Here is a 26,151-nt window from a genome sequence, read left to right on the forward strand (position 1 = left end):
GTTACAGTTAAATTTCTCATGTATATCATACATCACTCACATAATTGTAATACTTATGATTGGAATAGGCTGAATTATATTTTTTTCAAATTTTCAAAATTGTTTTCCTCTGCATATATGGAAATGCAACCACTTTTTCCTCAAACTTTTGTCATTTTTATTACAATGAATATATTAAAGGGCCTCTCAAGACCATTACTCAGTTACTTTTATAAACACACACTGAGTTTGAACAAAGCAGGGTTATATTTTCTTCTAAGTGTTTTAAGTCTTCTGAAAAGGATTGATTGTATACGATACACATGAGTTCACTTATTGGAATTGTTCATTTTTCTGAGGTGAATGTTCAGCTATACACCTCAGGGCACAATTATTGGTCTGAAGCACTTTTTGAGGTAGTATATTTTGGTGAGTTTGTGGTGGTTACACATATGCAAACATGGACCAGCAGTAGCAGATGGAGAAGCAGCAAGATGAATGCTAATATCTTAGGGTTTAGCAGGCTTAGAAACAGAAGCATTGTGTTTATCCAGAATCCAGCTACAGTTTAGAAGGTGCAAATGCAAACTTCTAACAATCTTGCAAAAAATGACAAAACCCAGTAAGAACTAGATCAGTTTAAAGTCTGCCTGTGGTTGAAAAAAACAGGCATTAAAATCTGCTAACTGTTACATAGCAGATTTTATGCTTTTTATCTGATTTTCTCCATACTTTTTAATCTCAGCAGGCATCTACTATCTGCTATGCTGACTGTGTCCTCTAGCCAGCCCTTGCAGGTATCAGTGCGTCCTTCAGACTTTCATACTCCCAGCGCACCTGGTTCGTAGCTATCACAAAATCTCTCTTTTTGTCTCTCTGTGGTCCTTCTTGACTGACCTGGTATCTGTAAAACCCTTGAGATTCTCCTCTCCAAGGAGCTCTAATTCCCATCTTCCTCTCACGCTTGTTTCTTTCAGCTCACAACATGCTGTGCTAGAGGCCAACTTTTTTTTTCTGTCAAGTCTTAACAAGCCTTGTAAAATGTGTTACCTCAAATCTCATTTTTATCATGAAGTGAATGAACTACCACTAAACACTTGGGAATTGCTAAAATGGAAAGGGTTCTCTTCTGCCGCATCCTCTAAGTCATGTTTAGTGGTGTATTTTAGTTATTTCAGCCTTTCCCAGCAGCAAGTCCTCTCTCTCTTCTACAGCACCTTTTCCTTCAAGCCCAAATTACAGCCACATGCTAGTTCCTTGTGAGTTGCTGCCTCTAATATCTGTCCTTTGCTGGGCCTACAAACGTGACAAGAATCTGCAGCTGAAGGTCATGGAGGTATATTCTGTCTTAAGCAAGTGGACGAGGATTCATGTCTCCTCTGGATGATTCCATCTAATCAAAAGGTGCACCTGAATGACAGGATGCTGTTTTGGTCTGTTATCATCACTACTGTACAGCTCTGTTTAGGACTTCCTCTGAGCAGTAAAGGATTAACACTGCTTCCCCCTCCCATCCCACTGGATGTCCCTTAGAATTCCACCAATACATCACACCCAGAAAGGAATGGGATGGAGTTAAACCAGCAGTTCCTTAACGTGAATGAACAGCCCCGTCATTAAATGATCACACTGACTACCTTCTGCTTAGTTTTAAAAGAAAATATTATCCATCATCTAACAAAAGAGCTCTAATAGCTCTCTGGCTCATGGTTGCTATTGAAATAGTGCAATTGTATCTATCCATACCAGCAACACCGTCTTTCTTAGGGCCTGAACACATATTACTCTGACAGTCACATTTCTAATAGAATCATCATTTAGATTTTCCAAGAAGCCTGTGAATAGACATAGCCTAGAAGATAAGAGGGTCTATCCTGACATCAGTCTGGCACTGACAACAAGAATAAAGAAGTCGTTAAATATTTTAGTAAAATAAGGTAGTTATTTCTCCAGGCTTCTTTCTTTTTGCTGTATTATTTATGTCAGATAAAAGATCCACCTGGTCAAGTATCCTGACTCTGAAAATGTCCAGCAGACACAGGAACAGAGGTAAGCATCTAGTAACTTTTCTCCAGAATACTATTCCAGCAGCAACACTAGCTCTACAGTTGTATACAATAATCCTTGATGCATTCCACTCCCTCAATTCTGATCTTCCCCTATCATTTTTGAACTTTTGTAAAGTTTTAGCACCATGTGATGAGGATTTCCACGCTGACTTGTGTCTTCTGCTCTAACTGATCACCTTCAATCTCGAACCAGCAATGTTGGGGTCCTGCCATGATCCTCTTGGAGTGCATTTTCCAGCCCCAGCATCACTCTGAATTCCAGGTTCTTGTGAAACTATAAACCTTCTGCACAATCTTGAGAATAAATAAGAAAAAATACTTTTTTCTTTATCAAAAACTTCCCCCCTTTAAAACACTACATTTATGCTATTATGTAAAAATCTCCAAATAAGGCTTAATAAAGCAAATAAGAATGACAGAGCAACAAGTTGTATTTGTTACACGAACAACAAAAAACCCAAACAACTCAGGAAAGAGATTTTTTTGTTGTTTTTGTTTGGTTTCTTAATAGAATATAGGCTGTTAGGTGCCATTAAACATGCTCAGCCACAGCATGTGCAGCAATGGTCCTGCCCAGGTGTGCTCATTGCCAGCACTTTTGCTCAGGTCCTTTACCACTGCAGGAAGACATTAACAAGAGCCCTTCTGTGCCTGTTGACTTCAAAGGTACAGCAAGCAAAAGGAAAGGATGGCATATCCTAAAAAACACATCCAGTTGCCTCAGACAAACTTTCTACTGTGTTACAGGGACTCATGTAGAGCAGGATGCAGTTCCTACCACCACACAGTAACTTCTTTTGAAATCTTTACCACACAGACAGCAGGGTAAGGCAGTTTTGCAGACAAGAGCTTTCAAGAGATACTAGAAGACAAAGTATAGGCACAGACAAGTGCCTTGCAAAGGTAAGCACCCCCTCTACTGACCTTAAGATGATATCTGCCCAACAGACTAGGAATATAACCTGTACATGTGTGTGATTACACACACTGTATGGGCACATATGCATACACTCATATATCCACAGAAATGCATAAGACGAATGCCAACCCTTAATATGGCAATATTGTCTTTCTAGAGGTGTATCAATATTGGTTTATTTTTAAGGTCTATAGCTAATTTCAACTCTGGGCCATACCAGCTTCATCTAATAGCACACCCATTTATCAAATATGTTGTACTACATCACCAAGAAAAAGTGTGAGCTGCTTTCTAAATCAGCTCCTTTTGCCAAGAGTATTTTGGACAATGCCACCTGCCCAAGGAATTATTTCTGCTAGGCTGTGTCTTAAAGCTCTGTTGGCTGTGGGGTTGCTTCCACTCTTCAGTAAAATCAATGGATACCCTTGACATCAGTGACAACAGGGTAAAGTTTCATGCTATAAAAATATAACACCCACGATATTTGTCAAAGCAACTTCATTCTGAGATCCTCTGTCACTGTGAGGAAAACCCAATTACTTGCTCACTTAAACTGAACTGTGGTTTAAGATCAAGTGCTAAATCAAATTCAGTCATACATAGCCTAGGATTTAAATATATATTTTGAAAGGACAGTTAAAGAACTGTTTAGGCACCACATCCACCAGCTAATTAATGTTTAAAATAAGTCTGATGAAATCTGAAATAAGTAGTATGTTTATACTTCAGAATGCAATGTTTGTTGGGGCATCTGAGGCAGTTCAGTGTCAGAAATATATAACCCACCATTGTTCAGCACTCAGTGAGTCCACTATGCTCAGAGAAGCTTGTTTAAAGCTCAAATAATTTCATAGCATGGAACTGGGTAATATAGAAATGCACGTGGTATTCAGGTCAGCTAGTTAAAATACATCTGTTCATATGTGCTGGGATGGAGTTGGTAGTCATCTGTCCTACATCACACAAGGCCTTAGAACTGATGTATGAAGGACAGACAGATTAAAATGACAGAAAGATCTATATGTAAGCCAGTAAAAATTAAATGGAAATGAGTATAACAACAGTAAAAAATTGTTTTTAACAAAAACATTATTTTATGCACATTTAGACACAAGTAATAATAAGTATTATATTCATGACTGCTAAGATTGCTAAAGGATATTTGAATGCAAGATATTAAAGATGAGGATTTTTATCAAATTCCTACTTAGAAGACTTCAGTGCCAGACAACTTGAAATATTTCTATATCAGCAATAGCATAATGCAATGAGAAAGAGCTGATACCTTGTGAAGTCAACATCATAATCTGTTCTGGTACAGACCAAATTTAAGTGATTCCTGCTATTTCTGCCACTTACCTCGGCCACTCCCTTTGATCACACCTTATATTTGTGTTGATTCCTAGGTAGGTCACTGAGAGCTTTTTTGTTGACAAGAAATCCAGGTACTGAGGTCAGCCCTTCAACATTGAAATGTACGACTAGCAGGTAGGATTAATCTAAAACCATTCTGTAGTTCTCTTACCTCTTAAAGCAATTCCTTCATTCCCACTAGCAGCACCTTTTTACACAAGTACAGTAAGTGTTAAGCCTCACAAACCATGAAAACTTGAGATAACAGTGGCTGTACATCAAGGTCCATCAGGTGGTGGATATCAAACTGCTGTTCTCAGTGCTGTGGGCTCCATATATTAGCACTCAGAATAGTTGAATCAGCACACAAGTCCATTTCTTGAAAGGTATTAATCTTTTTAAAGGTGAAGAATTAATAACAGAGAGGGAGAGAAAGGGCGAGAGAAATGCAATCTGTTACAGGACTGGGAAAGTGCAAATGAAGATTAGAGCCATAGTTAGCTGTCGCAAGAGATTGCAGCCTCTGGTGAACAAACCCTCTCAACTCACTAGCATTTGTCACTCTGCAGCATTCTAGCCTAAATTACATTTAAAATAATTTTGAGACAGTGGGATTGTTCATAACCTGTGTATAGGAGAATATGAGTATGGCAGGAGGCTAGAAGTAATGAAAAGGGGGAGATAGATTCTTTATTGATCGACATGTATACCTTCCAGAAGAAACAGGCAGAGGGGAGCAAAGCAGTATGGATTTTCTAGCTTGTATTAAACTACAAGATGGAAATAACTGCAAGTACAGAACTGTCTGCAAAAATGCAGAGACTCAGCAGGGCTTTTAAAATAATTTGTGTTTCTCTAATCCCAGTCTTCTACTTGAAGTGTTTCAGAAAAGACAAATGAGGATCAGGAATACATCTACGGAGGAAATGCAAGCAGGTCAGACATGTCCTAATACAGTCAGCAGCTACGATAAACCCTCCTAGGACTGGAGCTGAAGGAACAACTGGAACCTCCAGTTTAGAAGCCATTTCCTGTTATTTCCCTCTGCTGCTGAAATCAACCCATAAAGCAGGATGGAGCTGCATTTGGGATTGTGCCAGGCTGAGGACTCGAGGCTTTTACCAGCACCAACACATTCACTGACAGCAGGGATGGTGGTGCTGGATCTCGACACCCAGTGCCACACAGTGCAGTAAAGGTTTACTTAAGGTTTCTGCTGCCAGTAGAGCTGCAGGAAAAAGATGTATGAAACTTCCTTTTCACAGCAAGTATCCAGCCCAGTGAAATCATGGATGGCTTAAAATAAACATCTTCAGTCAGGCTAGTTCATGTCAAATCTCATAAGAATAATTTTGGGATTGATTTTGCCTGTGCTATGAGGACTCACAGTAGGTACATATTTTTGTCTTTACTAATACATACTATTGGTGTACATATATATGGATATTAACCTTTTCCTTCATTTGTTTTACCTAATCTGGTATACAACTTCAAGGATAATCTGCAGTAAGAGAACCCCTACACTTACTCTGTGATGAGGAAAAACTATTGCTACAGTTATGCCCTGTCTTTTATCATAATTCTGTATCCCTTTATTCTTGCTATAGGTAGGAAGTTTCACAGGTACACCTGAGAGAGCTGCCCAAACCCCCTTATTTGCCTATATCATCAGTTGCTGAAGTGTCCCATGAACAGGCCTAAATCTTTTCAATCCTCTTCAAGGTCAGTGGGAGAACTCATGTGGAAGAGTCTGCAAGACTGAAGTCTAAATATTTCATTTCAGTCTTGCAAATTAATTTATGAGCAATGACATAACATAATGTAATAGAAGATTTTTTTTATTACTGTTTCAGAGAAAAAACATGCAAAAAGCACTGTAACTGTTGCATAGTAACCTTCATACAAACTGTGGTCCAAAACACTGCGCAAAGTTATATAAAATAATGGTTTAAGTTACATAATGCAGTTACAAAGACATTGTCTGATTAATAAATTAAAGTACTTGATCATAAATCCAATGAGAGAAATTAAAAAGCATAAGCAAAGCTGAAAAATGCATCTTAAGATAGATATGAGAGGAGATGGAGAATCAGTGAAGCAGACACAAAAAAAGGATGGCCCATGATGGTAAAGCACAGAAATGGAGTCTTGTGATGAGGAGCTGTAGTTAAGGACAGAAAAGCTCTTGGCAAAAAGGGTGGGAGCATTAAAAAAGGAGCTGGTGCTCCATTGCCTTGCTGCTCATCCTGTCAATTTATCCCTAAGAAATGAGATGACATACAGTCAGATTAGACTGGTAGTACTTAAGAACCATCGATTTTTCACAGATAAAAAGAGAACTGGAAGACATGGAAAAAGAAGCAGAACAGGTTGATCGGATCTGAGAGGACCACTGTGACCAAAGCTGCAGGAGTGGCAAAGGCAAATAAAGACAAGAGGATTTAGTAAGCTGGTATAGAGAACTGAGCTGTTTTGTACTTGGCACATTTATATCCAGAGGAACAAAATCAGAGTTCCTGGAGGATGTGTGCTATAGAGGTGACACTGAGAGGCAACATGAAAGGTGGTAAAAACCAGATCCTTTACAACGAGGTGAATCAGCTGCAGTCAATCATTGTCTCAAACTCAGACTATGCATGTCCTAATAACCAAAGTGTGAGTCCTATACTAGGGACTCTGAACTGGCTTTGCAAAGAAAAAAATTAAACTCAGCTGTAACAATTAGCTTAAACACACAACGTCTGCAAATCCAAGTACAGTTCTCTACCACTTTCCAAATAAGCATACTGCTAAGAGGCAAACCAAGCAAGGATCAAGAGAAAATCTGAAGCATAAGCAAAGTGATCTCTAAACTAGGTGCTTCACAAAGCCCACAAGTAAGCTTCAGCTTCCTCCTTAGGCAACAATAAGGGATTGGGTAACAAAAGCCTGCCATGAGTTCCAGGTACAGAGACACCAGTAGCTTTCTGGAAGTCAGTAGTAGTCTGAGCAGTACTATCTAGACATCAGCTCTGCTGATGCAGAGGCCACCGTGACACGGATGAAAAGGGATTTTAAGAACTCAGATTTATTTTTTTTTTTCAATTTTGTGACACATATCTTTGGTCTGGGGGCAATGCTGGCTGGGATCAGCACCATTTTCCCGCACCACCTGCAAAGAGAAATCCCTGCTCTAGCAACAAGTATCCCTTTTAATGGTAAAGGCCTACCTTCCTTTCTACCTGCCCAGGAAGAACATCACCTCTCACCTCATTCACCCTGTGCCAACTACCACTGATCTATGGGTAACTAATTTACAAGGTATTTCCACTGGAATGTAAATTCACCATGATTTAACATAAAACAATATCTGAATATGAAGTAATGTTAATAAATGCAGACTAAAAGAGCACAAACAGAATTTGCAAGTGTGCTGCACAGCTCCTTGTGACAAGATGGCATCAGTTAACCCTTCGTGGTAAGCAGCAGGGACCTTCCACTCAGTATAACAATGAAAGTCTGCCACTAAGGTATCCACAGCCAGTCTTTGCCCCACCTTTCCTCATTCAACATCATATGCTGAAAACATTTTCCAGGTAGAGCACTTTGTCTTTAAAGCTGGGATACAACCAGAAAGAGAAAATTGGAGGCAGAAAGATAGGACTTCAACTCAGTTTGGTCTCATTTTAAATGAAGTCAGTGTTTTTTTCACTCTAGATGCCTGCTTACTTATTCAACTCAAGTTCACTCTTAGGGGGATCTTGTCAATAAAGTCAAATCAGGCTCTCTGTGAGCAGGGAGGTTTTGAGGGTCTTTTTTGAGGGCTTCATTAAAAGCAGACAGTTTCTCTAACCTTTTAGCAGAACCTGTTATCTGATGACGTGAATTAAAGTCTCTCAAATGACTAATAATCATATCAAGGCTGCCATGTCAGCTTGTAGATTTGAATAAGAGGGTCTGAAAACATTTGCATGCCTCGATGTGCCAGTGCTAAGAAGCTAATGTGATAGTGCTGTCATAAAGCAGTGGAAAGACATGACTTAATGTAATCTGTCATGTCATATGCTAATCTTCAGCCATTACTTGAGTGCTGTAAGTAAGTAGAAAGCATTTGGGAGAAATCCTTTTCAATTTCTCTGAGTACCACTTCTGCTGCTGGTCAGCTCAAATGGGTTTTGTGCATTTAATGCAGAGCTCAAGTCAAGTTGGTTTAGGTCACACTTAATTAACCAGCACATTGATGGGTTGGGCTGGTACAGCACTATAGAAAATGGGTATTCTTGATACTGCCTAACAAGTAAATATTTCATATGCTGATGAAAAAAACAAAACCAAACAAAAATAAAAGACTTCCTCAGTCCTTGGTAAGAATGGGTCCATTTCACAAAAACAATGACTTTTTAAAAAAGATGCTGTTTTCAATGCCTTTCTGTGCCTCACTTACCATGCTTCTACATGTAAAGACAATTTAAACAAAGATGATTATAAATAGTTAAAGACATTTCCATTTGTAGCTGCAAACTTTTAAAGCACCCGATATGGACTTGTCATTTAAACAACAACAGACAACAGGCGGCTTTAAATGCAATGTACTTTTTAATAAGAACAGAGAAAATGATCAAAGGGAAAAATTCACTTATTTGTTTCAGGAAAATGGCACCAACAGTTTTTAAATATACAGAAGGTAGAAGAGGAAGAAATTCTCACAATGCTAAGTATAGCATGTGGAAAAGAAAATGAAACATATTAGTGAGAATGACAGAAATTTCGGCACAATTTTAGCAAAGTGTGAAGGGATTTTGAGTCAATACTTGAAGGTTATTTTAATAATAGCTACAGCCTATTCAAATAAAAGCTTAAGAACCCTGTGCCTTTTGCAGCTCCGAGGATGTTTAGCAGGGCTCAGCAGTTTGCAACCTGCCCCAGCTAAACCTGAAGGCTTTGTGCTCAAGGATTGCAGATCGTTTAGATTAGGACTGCCATAAAGAAATGTGGGAACATTACACTCACACCAAGAATAAGAAAACTTTCCTCATTCTGTTTTCTTGGTGGTCACATCGGAATCAAATCCTGCAAAAGTCAGACATTTCACAGATCTACAGGAAATAGAGATAGACAGTCTTTACAGTATTAGGTCATTATGTTCATTCTCTTGCCAACACTGGATTGTTCCCCATAGTAAATTCTGAAGTGCTTCATTCAGTCTAAATTTGAAATTACTCATTTTAATAGGGTTTCCACCATTCCCAAAGGAAAGGGTAAAATATTCTTACCCTCCAGGATCAAGTGTGGCCTTCCTCCTTTCAGATCTAAGCCCCCACCCTGCCGGGCTACAGCATAGGGAAACCTGTGTTTTATTTTAAACCTCAGTTTTCCCTGCTACTAAACACTTAAGAGTGTCTGATCAAGAAACAGTCTTCTCCTTCTGGAGGAATAATAAGATGCTAAATATGCTGTTATCTCTGTATGCGATCAGTAATCCTTCAGTTCTTTAATACTAAGATGTTTATTTATGTTCTCCAGCTAAAGACTTCCTTCCTTACCATTGAAGGAGTTTAATCCTTTAAAGACTAGTCTTTTAAGACTTCTCTGAAGTTCCTCATCTGCTGATGACACCACTATAATGAAACAAAGTTTTCTGACTTTCTGCACCACAGAGGTGTGACAGCGGGTCTTCTTCCTATTCTTACTAGAAATACCAACTGGAAAGGCAAGGACTTAGGGCAGATGCAACCACAGGACATCAAACCTTCACCAGCAGTTCATCAGTGCAGTAAAATGAAAGCTCAGCTCCTGGTGATCTGTCCAGTTTTAAGTCACCCAAGTACTTCTGTTGTGGAGTAACCCAGGACTAAAGCTAGTCCAGCCTTACAGACAAGTTTTAAAGAGTCCATTTTCCTGAATATTGACAGTCATGTTTATAGTCTAACAGATGTCACTACTGTGAGGCTTCCTCAGATAAACTGCCAGAATACGTCAGCCAGCCAACCTATTTATATTTCTTTTTACTCTTTTCTCATACAGAGCATTTATCATTCCAACTTTTTAATAAATTTTTGTTAGTGTTCCCTTAAGTCCTTCCAAACTTTTGACTACCTTTGGACATAATGGTGTGCAGCACTATTGTTAAGATGAAGCTCCTCAGAGCTGGGAGAGGAACTGTGCATGTAGAAAGGGAGGCTGGTGCATTCCACTGTCCTGTACTGTAATTAAGGGGAATCAAACTATTTCATTCACCAACAGACACAAGGGGCTATTTTCAGAGATGAACAGACAAGCAAGCTAGACTTTAGCTATATTGACTTGGTTGTCTCATACCAATCATAGCATGTTTTTCAGAGTATTTACCTTCTACTAGAGACAAATATCTATTCAAACTCACATTGGGCTTTGTCTTTCTGTATCAGCTTGAGCTGTAACTCCAGTTTTGCATATAACTTGAGCTCCATCTGCACACAGTAGGCATGTTTTGGTGGAGTACCTAATACATACTAATTTGAACTCACCCTCACAGTGAGATGACTCAAGAGGCATTTTAAAACATAGGTGATACTCTCAGTCTATCTCCAATGCACCATTGACTTCAGAAGGCCATCCAGAGACTGCAGGTCAATAGTTCACCTGCTGAGGATACCACGAAGACATGGTTAACACCATCTGTGATGGTACTTGCCAACCAGGAGGAGCGTGCTAAAACTACCTACTGTCTCACTTGTGGCAACATGTAGCCAGCCATTGGGAAGAAGTATTTCCAGTTATTGTCCTCTGATTTGGCAGGCTATGACTCAAAGTCTGTGGGTATGGTTACACACACAGAGTTATCTAAACAAAGCAATCAAGGTCTAAGCTTCAAAATTACTATTTATTGGTCTACAGAGTGATATTTATCAAGTGTCGGAAAAATACAGAGCAGCAAAAAAGAATGTAAAGGTATCCATTATTGTGAAACACAATTCGTTTCCAAAGTTTGTAATAAACTTTTAAAAGAAGGTGGAATGTATCTTAAATTTTTCATGGTTTATATTCAATAGACTATAGAAAATCAGCTCAAAATGACAGTATTAAACTATGAATGTTTGTGTGCACCATTGCAGATAACTACCTGAAAGATGTAAATCAATAATATAACAGATGGGAAAAAGAGAGATTATTTTTGTATGCAAATGGAATGACTTAAACTAGCACAAATCAGAAATCAAGACTGTTCAGCAAAAGGTTTTCTGAAGGTTATCAAATTTATATTTATTAGTGATTTCTTCCTGTCATTGAGGGGAACATTAAGACTGGAAAAATACAAAAGTGGCATTCTCCATATTGCTTCCTTCCATAGCAATATGATCTCATTTTTCAGAAATATGATGCAGCAATACCAAAAGGAGACAGAGTTTATATACAGGCTAAGTAAACTAAGATTCAGAAATAATAAACAACACAAACAGATTATTAACAGACTGACTGCACAAAGAAGCAACTAAAAGCACAGAGAAGAATGAAGTTGTTTAAAGTCCCCTCAGCCCATTTTGAACTGTTTACCTACATCTGATTTTTTCTAAGTCATTTATGGTTTGATCTCCCTGTATGAGAGTGATCACAAGACACCTTGCAGTCTAACTTTATAGAGTTCTGATATCCAGGTAAGAAAAATGAATTTGAGGATCCCATTCTATCTATTTGCCAATTGTAAGGTAATTTACTGATGAGATTTCTTACACTCTGTAATATGGATTAATGAAATTAATATGGACTAATGGAAGAACAGTGTTTTACATTTTCACTGAAATAGGGTCAGATTTTCTGATATAACACAGGAAATCCATACTCAATATTCTCCAGGTCTCACAGGAAAAAATCTTCCAAATTAGGAATGAAAAGAGCTGTTTCCTCATTTGGAAAACCTAACATTTACCATATCAGATTAATCAGAAATACTTGGACACAAGGAAGTCTTCCCACCAGTACCACCATTTTCCACAGGGTGGATATTTGTAGAACCTCACAGATGTAGTTTTCTGTTCTCTAGGCACATCTGGTAATGTCATCAGGCACAGTCACTGGGGTGGGTTCCCCATTTTCCTTGGCCCAAGTTTTGGCCTCCCCTAAAAAGATGTATTAAAAGCCAGCAGGCACCAGTTTAGTTCCTTGCTTTTCCATAAGCAACAGGGCCCATGGCAAACAGTCAAAATATTCCCTTAGAAGCTTGAAGTGGCATTAATATGAGCTTGGGACTTTACCAGGCCTTTGAATACAGAATTTAGACTTCTCTACTGTAACACTACACATATGAATGTTCTGAAGCTTTCATTACCTGCAGGCTTTTTTAAAAACAGAAGAATGTTTGATTTGGACGGTTGCATTAAATTAGGGGATATTAATGGATTATACCCACAGCCTCAAAAGTAATTGCCAGTTGTCTACAAGTGACTACTTCTATATGAAGGCCAAAATTATCAAAGCAAACCACAAACAGTAATTCACAGGCACAAAACATGTGCTCCCTGTTTATCTTTCTAGGTCAGTGCCTTCAGTCTAGGCAGAAACTTCAGTACTTCTCAGATGCAACAGACAGCAGCTAGAATTCAGAAACTCAGCTTTATTTACAAATCAGTGCCCCATTTTGGGGCAGTTGTTGTGGTATAGCCACCTTAGAGACCTATACACACTCACATCCAGACCCAAAATGACTGTATTTGAAAGACAGCAGAGAAAAGGTATACTGGAATAGGGCTTAGTAGTCATGTTGTGCAGGTAAATGGAGGGCTTCAGATTTTCTTTGGTACAGATTCTTCCACAAGCACATCATCCCCAAACTCAAACTATAGTATACATATACTAACATATGCATACATGTGTGTATGTAGAAACATAAAACTTGCATTATTGTTTTATTGTGTAATGCTAAAAAAATGAACTGCATAGGGAAACAGAAACAAAATATTAAACCCAAAAATTGAATGTAAGGAAAAAGTTCATCTGAACTCTTTCTAGTCTGAAGTATCGTAATCAAATTGCTGTTCAGCAGTGCCAACCCAATAACCAACAACATGATAGTTAACCAACAAGATAATAACAACAATCATGAAAAGTGCATCTGAGTAGAACATATCAATTCTGAAGTCTGAAGAAAATTAACTAAATAAATATCTAGAGGGAGCTCTTGTTTATGCACAGAGCTTCAAGTGACATTAACACACCTTAAAACTTTTGCAAATAGCTAACAATGCAGTTGTGCCCCCACAGGAGCATTTGTGTCTGAGTGCTGTAACTAGTAAAGAAGTCTGTTCACGACAAAATATTGCACCTCATTAACTCTAACTGGACACATGCATATTTGGATCTGATGTCTAATGCTAGACACTCAAGTTGGTACAAGTCTGCTAAAATACCTATACCATGCATTTGCACAGTCTACAAATTGCTCTAACATCTATGCAAACAGTTATTAAACTGAAGCTGCCTCGGTGGAAAAAAAAAGTATATGCACCAGCCACCCCTGACTGGAAGGATAACTATCCACAATAGTTACAAAACAAGCAGTGGCTTCTCAAGACTTCTTTTTTTTTTTTTAAATACTTTTATTCCATTTAAAAAACAAAAAAATCTGTTTTTCTCTTTTAGACCATTTTGTGTCTTTTTTTTTTTAATTTTGTATTTTACAGCAGCTATGCATAATATAGATGAGAAAATGTCTGTATCAACACAGAAAATCATTCTGGATGGGAGTATTCAAATGCTATCACATTAGTATATTTATTTTCAGAGTAGTTGTAGGCTGAGTACTCTGGGTATCTTCAAACACAAACACAGTTACGTCTCTAGACCAAAGTCTCACATAATAGGGTAAACTTCATAGTTTAAGAAACAGAACAGAATATGAGCAACACCTCTTATGATTTGCCAACTCTTCCTTCCATAACTTTGCAAAACTATGCAGTTTTTGTCTTTAGGAAGCCGACCCACTGAAAAAAGCAGAAGTGTGGGTTGTGTTATCTACTTCAATATTCTGCCAAAATTTCAACACCGTCATTGACTCTGACAAAGAACCAAGGGAGCCAAAGAGCACGTGGAACAGTGTAAGTATGTGCCAACAGATGTAAATGTAAAAGCTCAACTAGGCAAAAAAACCAACACATCATCTCATCAGAGCAGTTCTGAGATCAGAGATGCTAAAAGTGAAAAACAAACAATTTGGATACCTGGAAAGAACTACCTGAAGAGTATAAATGCAATAGAAATGCTTCCTTCAAGAAAAGAGGGATGTAATAGTCATTCCCAGGAAGTTTATGTTTTCAAAAGGCAGGACTCCTGTCAGGATCCTGTTTGCAGATGGGATGACAGAAAAGAAATCAAGTTCTAAGTATGCAGTGGTATCAAATTGAAAGAAATAACAAATTATGAAGAACAACATAATGAGATATGGAACCATTTGATATTTTAAAAATCCAATTTAATAGATATTAAATGCAATTTGGTGAAGTATTCACCCATGAAGCAAACAAAAACTACAAAATGATAAAATACTGTAGTCAGCTGATCAAGGAAAGATGACTTTGAAAATATATTATATTGAAGTGATTGCAGGTCGAAAGGGAGAGTTGTCAGAAGGAGCACATACATGCATTCTCATGTGAATTTAGCAGTCTCCAACCACATGGCTATGGTTAGGGTGTAAGGATCTAAATCCCATTTTATTTTAGCTATGAAATGCAATTGCTGTGTTTCTGAGGTGACAAGGTTTCTATTATCTGAGCCAAAGTCAACTTCTTGGATGGTGAAACAGTGTTTCTAAAGGATTTTAGACTTCAAAATAGCTGTTACTAAAGAGCTCCTCAGATTGATGAGCTTTGAGTCAAATTAGATCTGTATGGAAGGCTTCAAAAAGGATTAGTCCACAGACAAGGAACAGACACCAACATACATACTGGAAGGATCATACACTCAGGACTTTCTCCATCCCTAAAATCATCATTGGAATTCACAGCTATTACCATCATTATGGCAACTTTACACATTCTTTTTTTTATTTTGAGTGCTATGTAACCACCTGCAAAGTAGGCAGGGTAGGTTTATTCTAGCCAAAAATTTATAAATTAAGTCTATTTTTCTTAATATGGACAAAAATAACAAGGAGCAACAAAAAAAAAAAGGAGCACAACAATTACAAAGCAGAAATCAAACCATTCAAAGCTAATATAAAGAGGGGAAAAAACCCAAATATTCTATCAAAATGTTAAACAGATTAGGCCAAAATCAGTCAGTAACAGCAATATCTTCAGATGTGTCATAACAGCATTTAGCCATAATAGAGAGTAAAAATGGCTTTCTGAGGTCTTTCCACACTCTTTGTTTAGTCCAGCCTAGGATGTCCATGGTCAAGAATTGAAATTCTTCTCATCTAGGAGGACAAGTATCTTCCAATACACTAGTGTGTTGCCTTTAGGGAAAGCAATGTTTCAAGCAGGCAACATTCTTTTTTACAACACTCTTCTAAAACTACCCTAAAACTTTGTGAAGGTAAGCTGAAGGGAAATGACTTTATTTATCATCATAGAATCTCCCCTTTCTTTTCCACTCCACCCTCTTTAGAGAGCTTTTGCTATTATGGTACATTACCTCAGGATTGCTGTTTATCCAAAGACTGTTCCAGAGGTAAGAACTGGGAATAAAAGGGAGGGGGGAAAAAACCCTCAGGTTCATGGCTTTGTGTGCTTATGTCCATTTGCCTCTTTTCCCCTTCCTGCCGTGTTTTGCCAAGCAAACTTTAAATAAAAATATATTCAGTGTCTGCTATTGTATTGAAGTGTCTCAGGCAGTTCATAAGTCTATCACAGTTAATACTAGTTTAAGTCATTAAACAAAAAGTGAATACTTTTTCTCTGGCTCTTATTATATATACAAATCACTCCTTAAAATTGCTTCAAAATTCACTTGCAAGTACTTCAACTGACATTAACATGATCTAGAGAACTCTGTTCCTGTAGTATATGAAGGTGCTCCTACTCTTCTCTTGAAAAGCAAAGGTTGTTTATACTGAGTATCCTTCATTCACTTTCATCTTCACCCCCACAGAACTAAGTGCCAAAATTCCTCTTTCAAAGGGATCAGACCTTTGACCAACCTGGTTTTCTCCACAGGCTGAGGAAAGTTCAAAAGAGCAATAGAGGAAGTCTGACCCACTCTTGTTGTGTGAAACAGACTGTAAATGCAAACTATTAAGAAGAAGCATGGCTTCACTACTCAGCACACAAAGGACAATGCTAAAGAATGCAATGAAGTGTTTCACAGACTCTCGGCTCTTAACTTGCAGTCTATCAAATAACCATCATCTACAGACTTCTCCTAATTTTTAATTAATGATGTCTTAGTTTGGGGTACAAATATTCAAGATAGAAAGTGTAAAATCATGGAGCAGAACCAAAGAAACATTGTCTTGAATAGTAGACAGAAGAAACTAATGTGATCAGGATGAAGCTGGAAACAGTGCGACTGTGGTCACTGAAGTGAGGTAGTTGAGACTGAGAAAGAGAGCTGATGAGAGTAGTGTAAATGGGGTGCTGAATTACTTAACCACTTATTTCCTTGCTCTTTGTTTGTGTTGGCATACAAGAAGTCTAACAATCTTAACCAGCAGCTGATAAAATCTTAGTGTGTGGCTAGGTAGACAGAGAAGTAGACGTGTACATCATCACAGACCATAAATAACATCGGCTAAAAACCAGGACAGCCTTGTTTCATATGCCACAAAGTAGAGACAGAATACTATGTAGCATAATACAACACACAAAGCTGAATTAAAGTGAAAAAAATATATTGAAGACTTCTGTGATTTTAGCTCAACAGGGGGCAGCAACACTTGCAAACTTGTTTAACAGAGGTTCAAGATATCTTGTATGTGTCTGTATATGAATCATTCCGTCAGTAAGAAAAGACACAGTAAGTAAAAATTTTAGATAGGGGGCCTGGCCCACGGAGTCCACCTCTTCCACAAGTAGAGTTTGGATACATTCACTGCAGAAAAACAAAGTAACATGCTTTAGGCATGATAGATATCCATTCTCTTGAGCTTTAAAGGAACCCAAGAAAAGGTGTCATATTCAGAAAGAATAAATAACAACATGGAAAACAGGTAAGCAAACTATGTTTTATATTAATCCATCTACAACAAACCATCCAAGCACATGGGAATCGCAACAGTGACCAGTACCCATTCAGAAAGGCTCTCTTTTTTTGTTTCATAAGTGACAAGGTACCTAATGTTTCCTCATGACAAATTCTTTGCCACAACATCCAAAGCCACTATAAGGTAAATACTTTGTGATCTTTATCTAAAATTGCAAAGCATATTCCAATGAATGATATATAGAATTCTGCATGGTTAAAGAATTGCTGCAAAGAACTACTATGCAATGCTTAGGAAACCAGCCTCAGACTGTGCTGCAGCATCAGCTCTTTGCTTTTCTGATCATTTCTGTTTCTGTCATTGCTACACCCAGAACACTTACTGCTCTGAATGCTCTAATCTGATACTCTTTTTAGCTGGTCTGAAGTGATCAACATCTCAGTGATCTTTGCTCAATTGTCTGTCAAGAAAACAAAAAGGAAAGGCAAGTATGGCAAAGAAAAAGTCCAGCCTTTATTGACTGGAGACGTTTGCAAAAGCAGAGAGAAAAATTGAGTGAAGGTATTCACACTGCTGGTGTCTAACAGGGGAGGACAGGAAAACTCCCTATACCATCAGTAAATAGATGGGCAGTTCTTGAGGTTCACTTAGGGGAATAAAATTTTCCTCTTTGAACAATTTGGGATTGTTTTTCTTTGTATTTCTTGCCCTCAATTCTTTTAATTTTGATCCGTTTTTTTTGTTGTCTTTTTTTTAAATTTCCCAACTAGACCTTGCAATTGCAGACTTAAAGAAAAATTACTGTTAGTATTTTCTACCTGTGAATTGGACCACACAGCTGGATTGTCTATTTGTTTAAAAGGAAGGGTCCAAGTTCTGGAAGATGCTGAATACTCTCAGTTTGATAACTTCATAGATCAGAAAATCACTTGGCAACAGTACAGATGCAATTATTTTTCGATTATTTAGTCTGACATCTGTCTTTCTTAGGCAGACTTCTCCCCTCCTAGTCTGTTCTACCCACCCCACTATCCCTGTACAATCTCTTCTTGCTTTTCTCTTCTGAACAGCACATCCATACAGCCCCAAAATTCCTTCCTTCCAGGATAGTTGAGAAATAATAGAGGAGTTTTCTAGGGTGGGTTTCCTTCACACAAATTCCACATTCTTCATAACCAGCAAGGATGAAAGATAGCAAGGCAGTGATAAAAAGTGTCCAAGAGACACCTCTAGTCAGAGTAGAAGCCAGGGCATGGCCAGAAGCTGGACATTTCACTGTATCACTTTTGGTTTTGTTCTGTAACACAAGAGCAGAGCTTCCTCCCAAACCACATGCATTTTTAAAATGCCTTTTTTAAAGGCTGAAGTCGTATTTCTAAAGAATCATAAATTTTCATACCACATTTCAAACTGTAAAATAATAGAATAATTTTTGAAACCTGTATTCTAGTCAAGAAACAATTTACTATTAGACAAGTACAAGGGCCGAATGAAAATGTGTTAGGGTCTGAGTTTGGTTAAAGAAAGGATTTCAATAGGCACATTTCAAAGTCATTATGCAATTAGAATTAAACCCACCCTTAAACTTGTGTAGCTGAACACTTTTATTTTAAAAATAACTGTGCTAGTCTGCTACAGTAGCTTGTTCCAGACTTCCCTATCTGTGATATACTATGTACGAATGATATAACATTAACCAAAATCTAAAGGCGTAATAGCAACAAAACCAACCCCTCCAAACAAGCTGAGAACTGTCTTTCAGCCAGTATGCATGACTGTCAACATAAATTAATTCAATCAACAGAATACCATTAACATTTTTTCTTCATCTATTTTCATTTTCTAAGCAGCTCAGTTTAAAAAAAAAAAAAGTGCTGTTTCTTATTCATTGCTGTTAGTTTCACATGTTAAACAAAGACAGACCAACCTTAAGCCTTTTGATAAATATGATACTGTGGTAACTGCAGCATTCACTTCATATCCCATTTCTCCAGCTTCCTGTCAGCCAGATGTCACTTGCAATGCAAACACTAGAAAAATATGAAATAATAATTTCATACATCATCTATGTGAGCACGAGCCAGTCAAGCATTCAATACAAATTCAAACTGCTACTACACATAAAGCAAATATCATCCAAATAATATTTAGAATGATTGAAAGGCTTTTGATTTGTAAGTGTATTCTCTTAAGCTAAGTGGTCCCCAAGACCATCTAGAAAATTCAATTGTTTCATTTTAAAATGTTTTCTGCCCAAAATTATATCAAATCCTAATGTCTCAGTAGAAACACATGGGATTGGATTGCTGACTGGGCGCCCGATGTCAAACAGGAATCTAATTTTCCAGTGGCATTTCCTCATACTGTCTCACCAAAACACAAAATTGATAAAATTTTAATGGATAATTTTCAGAGCAGGACATTAGCCATCATGCTGGGAAATAGTGCAGGAGAACACCATGTAGCATCAGAAAGGCAATGCATCAGAAGACAGTTTGAATAAATATTAATATACAGTACATACCTCATATTTTTTATTTTTCTCCTGCAAGAAGAAACAGAATTCAGAAGGTAAGGTTTGCACTAACAGACACATCTCTCTTCCCCTCCTTTTCTAAGCCATTTTTTACAGGTGATCTCTTAAAAATATGGGTGTGATATGGTACTTAAAAGGGCACAATGTTCATCTTTTACTAGGGTGACACAGTCGCAGTCAACACAGTCCTCTTCTCATTGAAATCAATTGTGAAAGTCATATTGACTTCAATGACTACACCACTAACCACTCCAGGTAACAAAATGCTTTGGTAAGTAACTCTACAGAAAAGATTGCAATGATGGAATAAGTAAAATATCACCCTTCTGGATCTCCTGAAAGGGCGAGGTACTGCAAGCACTAAACATAACACCAAAAGTCACAACATAACAAAAGATGAAAAGGACTAAATCCTACTCTTCATGACAAATAAGTTATACTAGGGAGAAAGGTACTAATTAACTGTATTAGGTTATCACTCAGTAATGATGCAAAATATGTGTATGGAAATGTGTTATTTAATATATGTTCTTCTCTGAATAAGTCTCCTTTTGATTAAGTTAGGTCATTAATCATTTAAATTTGAGACTTATTTCGAAAATACAAGTGGACAAGTGAAAAGAAAAGTGAACTAAGATTTTACTGACCTTTGTAATTTACTTTGAATTTATAATGAAAGTTCAACACAGTGGAATATACGGTGAACTGGACTGGCTCAGCTTCCCAGCAACTACTTCATTTCATTTATTACTAGTTGGGTTTGACATGTATGTGTATATGTGTATATATATATATATATATATATATATATTCAGCATATTCAGGTGATTGTTTATGCTGACAGAGAGAGGAACAGTAGCATTTATGTTTAGGAGGCCTATATCTGCTTTCATCAAGAGTTAAGCATGAAAAAACTTTAATAAATATCTAAGACTTGCAGAACATTAAAAAGACCACAACAAAGTAAAAACACTGTGATTAAAGTAGAGGTTTAATCTTCTGGGGGGAAAAAAAGCCTGTCCACACTGCATGCCAAGTCTGCCACAGGTTAGGATTTTTCTTTCATAGTGATCTGAAAAACATCACTAAAATCCTCAAATTGGTCAAAGACTAGGGCTGGTCATGCAGCCAAAGATACCTCCATGGCTACAGCTTTCATTCAGAAATGCAGAAGATTTCACTGCTCAGAGGTCAGAGTCATTGTGAAGAAGAACTTAATATCTTTTTAGAGTTTTTGTGGCTGACTGCACCTCTTTTCCAATTAATCTTGGTAGGAGACTCCTCTGGATCTGGCCAATAAAATGCTTTTGGCACAACCCAAAAGCTGTGCCAGAGCTTGCTAATACATACTCCCAAACCCCAGCTGGGAGTCAAACATAACCAACCTAGGGGCCAATCAGTGAGTTATGCCCCTTCCCAATGCTTTTGGCATTTTTGCAACACCACTGTACCAGAGTGCCACATCTTCCATACCAGTCATCTTTGTTCCTCCTGTAACTCAAAGGAGTTCCCTGTTCTAGTTTTAAAAAGAAAACAAGGGGGAAACAGAAGGCTGAAAAATGAAGGCTGAGCTGGAGGCTTCTTCTTTTGTGTGTCTGATTAGGCCCTTCCTTCATCTTTCCTGTTCCATTCTCTACAAAAGGAAGGCAGTCTCCATTCTCTCTATTCTTCAAAGGTGGCAGGGGAGAGCTCTGCTTGCATGGCATAAACGTTCAACTGGGAAAGGTATCCAGTGAAGGAAAGAAAGTATTTCCAGAGAACATTGAAATTCTCAGAGGGTTGGCAAGGTCTGTATTGTCTTGATTTGGCTGCTCACAGTAATGAAATCTAAACAGACTTTTATTAACAAGCCTTTTCACACCTCCTCTGCTCTCAGCAGCTGAGCTCAGCACTGAGAGAGACTATAATGCAGTAACTTTGAGGAGCTTTTCGTGCCTCTCTCAAATGGAGCATGCGTTGGTTACCTAACTGTGCATGAGTACAGTACAGCACAGGCATCAGCTTCTGCCAAAACTCTATTACTGGAGGAAATTGCAAAATTGACAGATTTGCCATTTTAAAGTCATAATAGCCAGAGAATAAAGAGGAGAGTGAAACAGACAATTCCCCAGGAGACTTGCTCTGCATCCTGGCTGATCCACAGCCAGCCTTTGGTAGCTCCAGAGCTCAGAACAACTCTTTAATTAACAAATTAACTTATGAATCTACTTCTAGCTTTGCAAACACCACCAAACTTTTATTTTAACCAGAAAAAAAGTAACTGAGAACACATCATACCTGCAGACATTTTTCTCTCTCATTTCTAGAAAAATGTTAAGTCTGAGATTAGTCACTTTATCTGTCCCTTTTTCTCCTTGAAAGGATTTCCCTTCTCTCAGTGCCAGCTGAACCTCTCTTTTCTGGTTCTCTCCTTTTAAGATTTTGAACTTTCTAAGCAAGCAGATAGATGGATAACTATCTGTCCAAGAGTACAAGACATTGTGCAACATATTCAGAGTACCTAATGCCAGGTTGGTAGATGTTGGAGCTGATGGAGAAGAGCATGCACAGCAGGATTGCTACAGAGGCTGTTGGCAGTTTGAATAACTGGTGCATCTGTGCAACTAAATCACATATTTTGACTTTAACACCACACCCCCTTGTATAACTTTCTGGTGGTTACCTATATTAGGCACTTCATCAAATAAAACCTGAAATCATTACAGTAAGTTCTTCACACAGTGAAGGAGCCCTGCATGCAGAAATATACTGTGTTGTTTTCCACAAGCTGGACTTCCTGATTGATTACACGGAGAAATGATACCATAAATACCACTTTGCAATATTTACACATGAAAATGTGCAGTTGGGCATAGGTTGGTCTTAGGTGTCTGTGTTCTCTATGCTTAAAGGTTGTTTAGATACACATTTGCATCTCCAAGACAAAGTACTTGTTAATTACCTCATGTTTGCACTGTACTTTCAGGAAGGAAAGCTATATAAGTGCTAAGTGCTATTAACATCATCTCCTTCTATTTTCCTCTTTCAGCTTTTAAGTGAATATAGCATTTGTGAAAGTTGTTGGATTGACAGCTCTGGAGACTGAAGTCTAAAGTGCAGCACACCCGCTGAGCCAAACAGAACTAAAACGTACAAAAGCTTCTCACCAAATTTTAAATACATGCTTCATTTAGCTATTGTTCTATGACGGCGTGTAATACCACTACAAAAAGTTTTGCTGCTCCCATTTATTTGTTCTAAACATCAGTTCAAACTCTTCCTTTATTTCCTACTTTCAAAAATAATTTCTTGCTGATGTGCAACACCCCAGAGACTGCTTCCCTGCCTTCAAAATGCTACATTACAATGGAAGGCTGTTGAAGCATAACTTCATGCTACTGCAGTCAGGTACAATGGGGCGTCCTGGCATTCACTTTGCACATCACAGAAAAGTACATTAGCTAATCTCATACAGTTTTAGTACTGATCACACTAAGTGCTTGTCTGCAAAAATGTACTCTATATTATAATCTAAATCTAAGGCAAGGAAACTTCTAATGGAAGATCTGCTCCTCTAGCTAGGAACGCTAGCGTTTCTTAGAAAACTAAGTCAACACTTAAACAACAATTCAATGTTTCCTGAGAAATGGGGCATCTTATTTTGGTTTAAACATTAGACTTCCAGGAGTACACTTTTGCCACTGAAACGGGTTTGGGGGGGTTTTGTAATTTACTTTTTTGAAATCCTTTTTGGTATACCCAAAGACAAAGTCCTACCTTCTGAGAAACATCTGTTTGCACAGGTACCTTCAGATCACTTTTAAAGTCCTCCCAAGATTTCAGCTAGGGCCACTGCTTCCTCCGGGAGATTGCCATTCCTGCTTTCTTGTAAACAGATTCCCTGAGTTACATAAACATTTACTGGCTGTTGGTTTCACACTCTCCTTTTATCCTCTGTTTGCTTGCCTGCAGCTGGGACTGTTTCAGACTTTAAGTGAAGGAGCTGATCCTCATTGGGTAGAGTGAGCACACGAGATGCAGAACAGCTGCAGTGTATAGAGCTGATATTAACAACTGCTGTTTCAGGTGCTTCCAGAGGATTCCTTCACTTGTCTTGACAGGTTCCAAAGAGTAAATTTCACGACTGGGTCTTGAATAACTTCAAGACCCGGCACTTACAGAAAATCATTCCTTTCCAATTCCAGTAACTTTTTTAGTTCAGGAAATTTCTCAGGGCTTCTTGTCAGGACAGGCTAGTCTTTTATTTCAGCCTGCACTGCTGCTTCTTTCTATTTCATCCTGACTTAATGTCATTAGTCTTCTTTCACAGAAACCTGAGCATTCTTTTCTTAATTTATCTAGATGGTACCCTGACAGCAGCTCCTTTGATCAAGACTGCCATTTATGTCTCTTCTCCCGTTAATCATTCTCTGAAATGAGATTTGTAGTAAAAAATAATTTAATCAAGTCTGACTGCCTTCGAATTTCTTGGCTTGCTGGGATTCTGGATACTCACTTAGGCCAGGCCCTTTGGAGACACTGTGCTTTCTCTGGTTTACTAAACAGGCTGTTTGGGCTATTTTCTTATACCGGAGGGTCAAAGCAGGTTTTACCATTGGTGAAACAGTATGCAGTTATGACACCCAGACCCTTTGCTTTTTGATAGTTCTACAAAAAAGTATCTATTTTTTCTATTTTTAAAAAAATGAATCTGGAGGCAAAGTGGTCACATGATAATTTTTCTTGTCTTTGCTTCTTGGAAAACAAGAATTCTCTATTATGTTAAATATCTGTGCTGAAGTCCAGGTTCCCAGATGTCCTCCTTCCTTCAGATATTGATGTTCTATCCCTTCCTATGTGGGGAGAAAAAGGTAAAAGACTAATGATTCATTGGAAAGTGATATCAAAATAACCGCTCTATAAATGTGGTCTACACCTTAGGTTTATCTGCCTCATGTTTTGTGAGGTCTGATTCTGAATGAAAATCTTCGGCTTGTAAAATGCTTCAGGATCTCTTCTCAGCAAGATGGTCCAAGTCATACAGGTCACACCTGCTCTCTCTTGCAAGTTGAATTCTTAATTGCTGTGTCCAAGGCATTTGTGGCCTGGTTCCTAGAAGTCTAAAGGGTCAACAGTGACCAATATCCTCATTTGTCTGGCTAGTGAAAGTCTCATTAAGAGTATACAGCTCATCTGTGAGATGAAACTTTCATCAGCCTGAGATGATAAAATGAATTGCCCTAAGGGAATAATAAATACCACAATATTTAGCACCTTCCCCCTCAATGAGAAGCACATATCTTCATGACTTTGCTGGCATAAGCATGGATATAAGAATGAGCCTAAACTTACTTAAACAAGAAGATATTAAGCTATTAGAGAGCATCCAAAGGAGGTTAATGAAGATGGTGAAGGGCCTTGAGGGGAAGCCATATAAGCAGCAGCTGAAGTCACTTGGTCTGTTCGGCCTGGAGAAGAGGAGACTGAGGAGAGACCTCATTGCAGCTACAACTTCCTTGTGAGGGGAACAAGAGGGGCAGACACTGACCTCTCCTCTGTGCTGACCAGTGACAGGACCCAAGGGAATGACCTGAAGTAGTGCCAGAGAGGTTTAGGTTGGATACTAGAAAGTGGTTCTTCACCCAGAGGGTGGTTGGGTGTTGGAAAAGTCTTCCCAGAGAGGTGGTCACAGCACAAAGCCCAACAGAGTTCAAGAAACGTTTGGACAATACTTTCAGGCACGTGGTGTGACTCTTGGGGATGGTTCTGGGCAGGGGTGGGAGTTGCACTCGATGATTCTTGTGGGTCTCTTCCAACTTGGCCTATTCTGTGATGCTGCAATTCTGTGAAAAAATAGGAAAAACAAATGACATGATTGATGTGCAGTCACATTATTTGGTTCAAGGTCAGAAAGTGCTGAGGTTTTACAGTGCTCAATATATTACAGGAATATGTGTATGTGTGTGTGTATATCAAATAGTTGTAAGACTCCATACAGATATACACAGATATGGAACAGGGTCAAAACCAACCAAACAAGAAAACCTACATTAGGACTTTTATGACATCTCCTATGACAGACCAGTATTTGTGCTTAAGCCAGAAATAATCACCCAGCTTTGACAAACATTGCTAGTTTTTACAAGAAATAGTTCACAGTCTGATAAATTCAAGGCAAATCTTCATCCAGTTTCTTGTAGGACAAATGGCTGCATTTAAA

The 26,151-nt window shown here is 38.2% G+C and overlaps 1 long non-coding RNA gene across 3 annotated transcripts in view; it reads right to left on the minus strand.

Moving 5' to 3' along the window:
* The window catches only part of LOC113983756, a 120,673-nt gene extending 94,982 nt beyond the window's left edge, over positions 1 to 25,691 (minus strand). Inside the window, exons 1-4 of one of the 3 annotated variants that reach the window (XR_005564151.1) lie at positions 25,664 to 25,691; positions 23,709 to 24,784; positions 19,941 to 19,961; positions 19,344 to 19,446 (exon numbers count right to left, since the gene is read on the minus strand). This is a non-coding gene — a long non-coding RNA (uncharacterized LOC113983756). Of the gene's footprint in view, positions 1 to 19,343; positions 19,447 to 19,940; positions 19,962 to 23,708; positions 25,353 to 25,663 lie in introns of those variants that run through there. The other 2 variants (XR_005564148.1, XR_003539211.2) reach the window with 2 other exon arrangements.
* Positions 25,692 to 26,151: the final 460 nt, after the last annotated feature.

Source organism: Pipra filicauda, unplaced genomic scaffold (assembly GCF_003945595.2).
Source record: "Pipra filicauda isolate LSUMZ 115617 unplaced genomic scaffold, ASM394559v2 scaffold112_size3218982_pilon, whole genome shotgun sequence".
Taxonomy (NCBI): Eukaryota; Metazoa; Chordata; class Aves; order Passeriformes; family Pipridae; genus Pipra; species Pipra filicauda.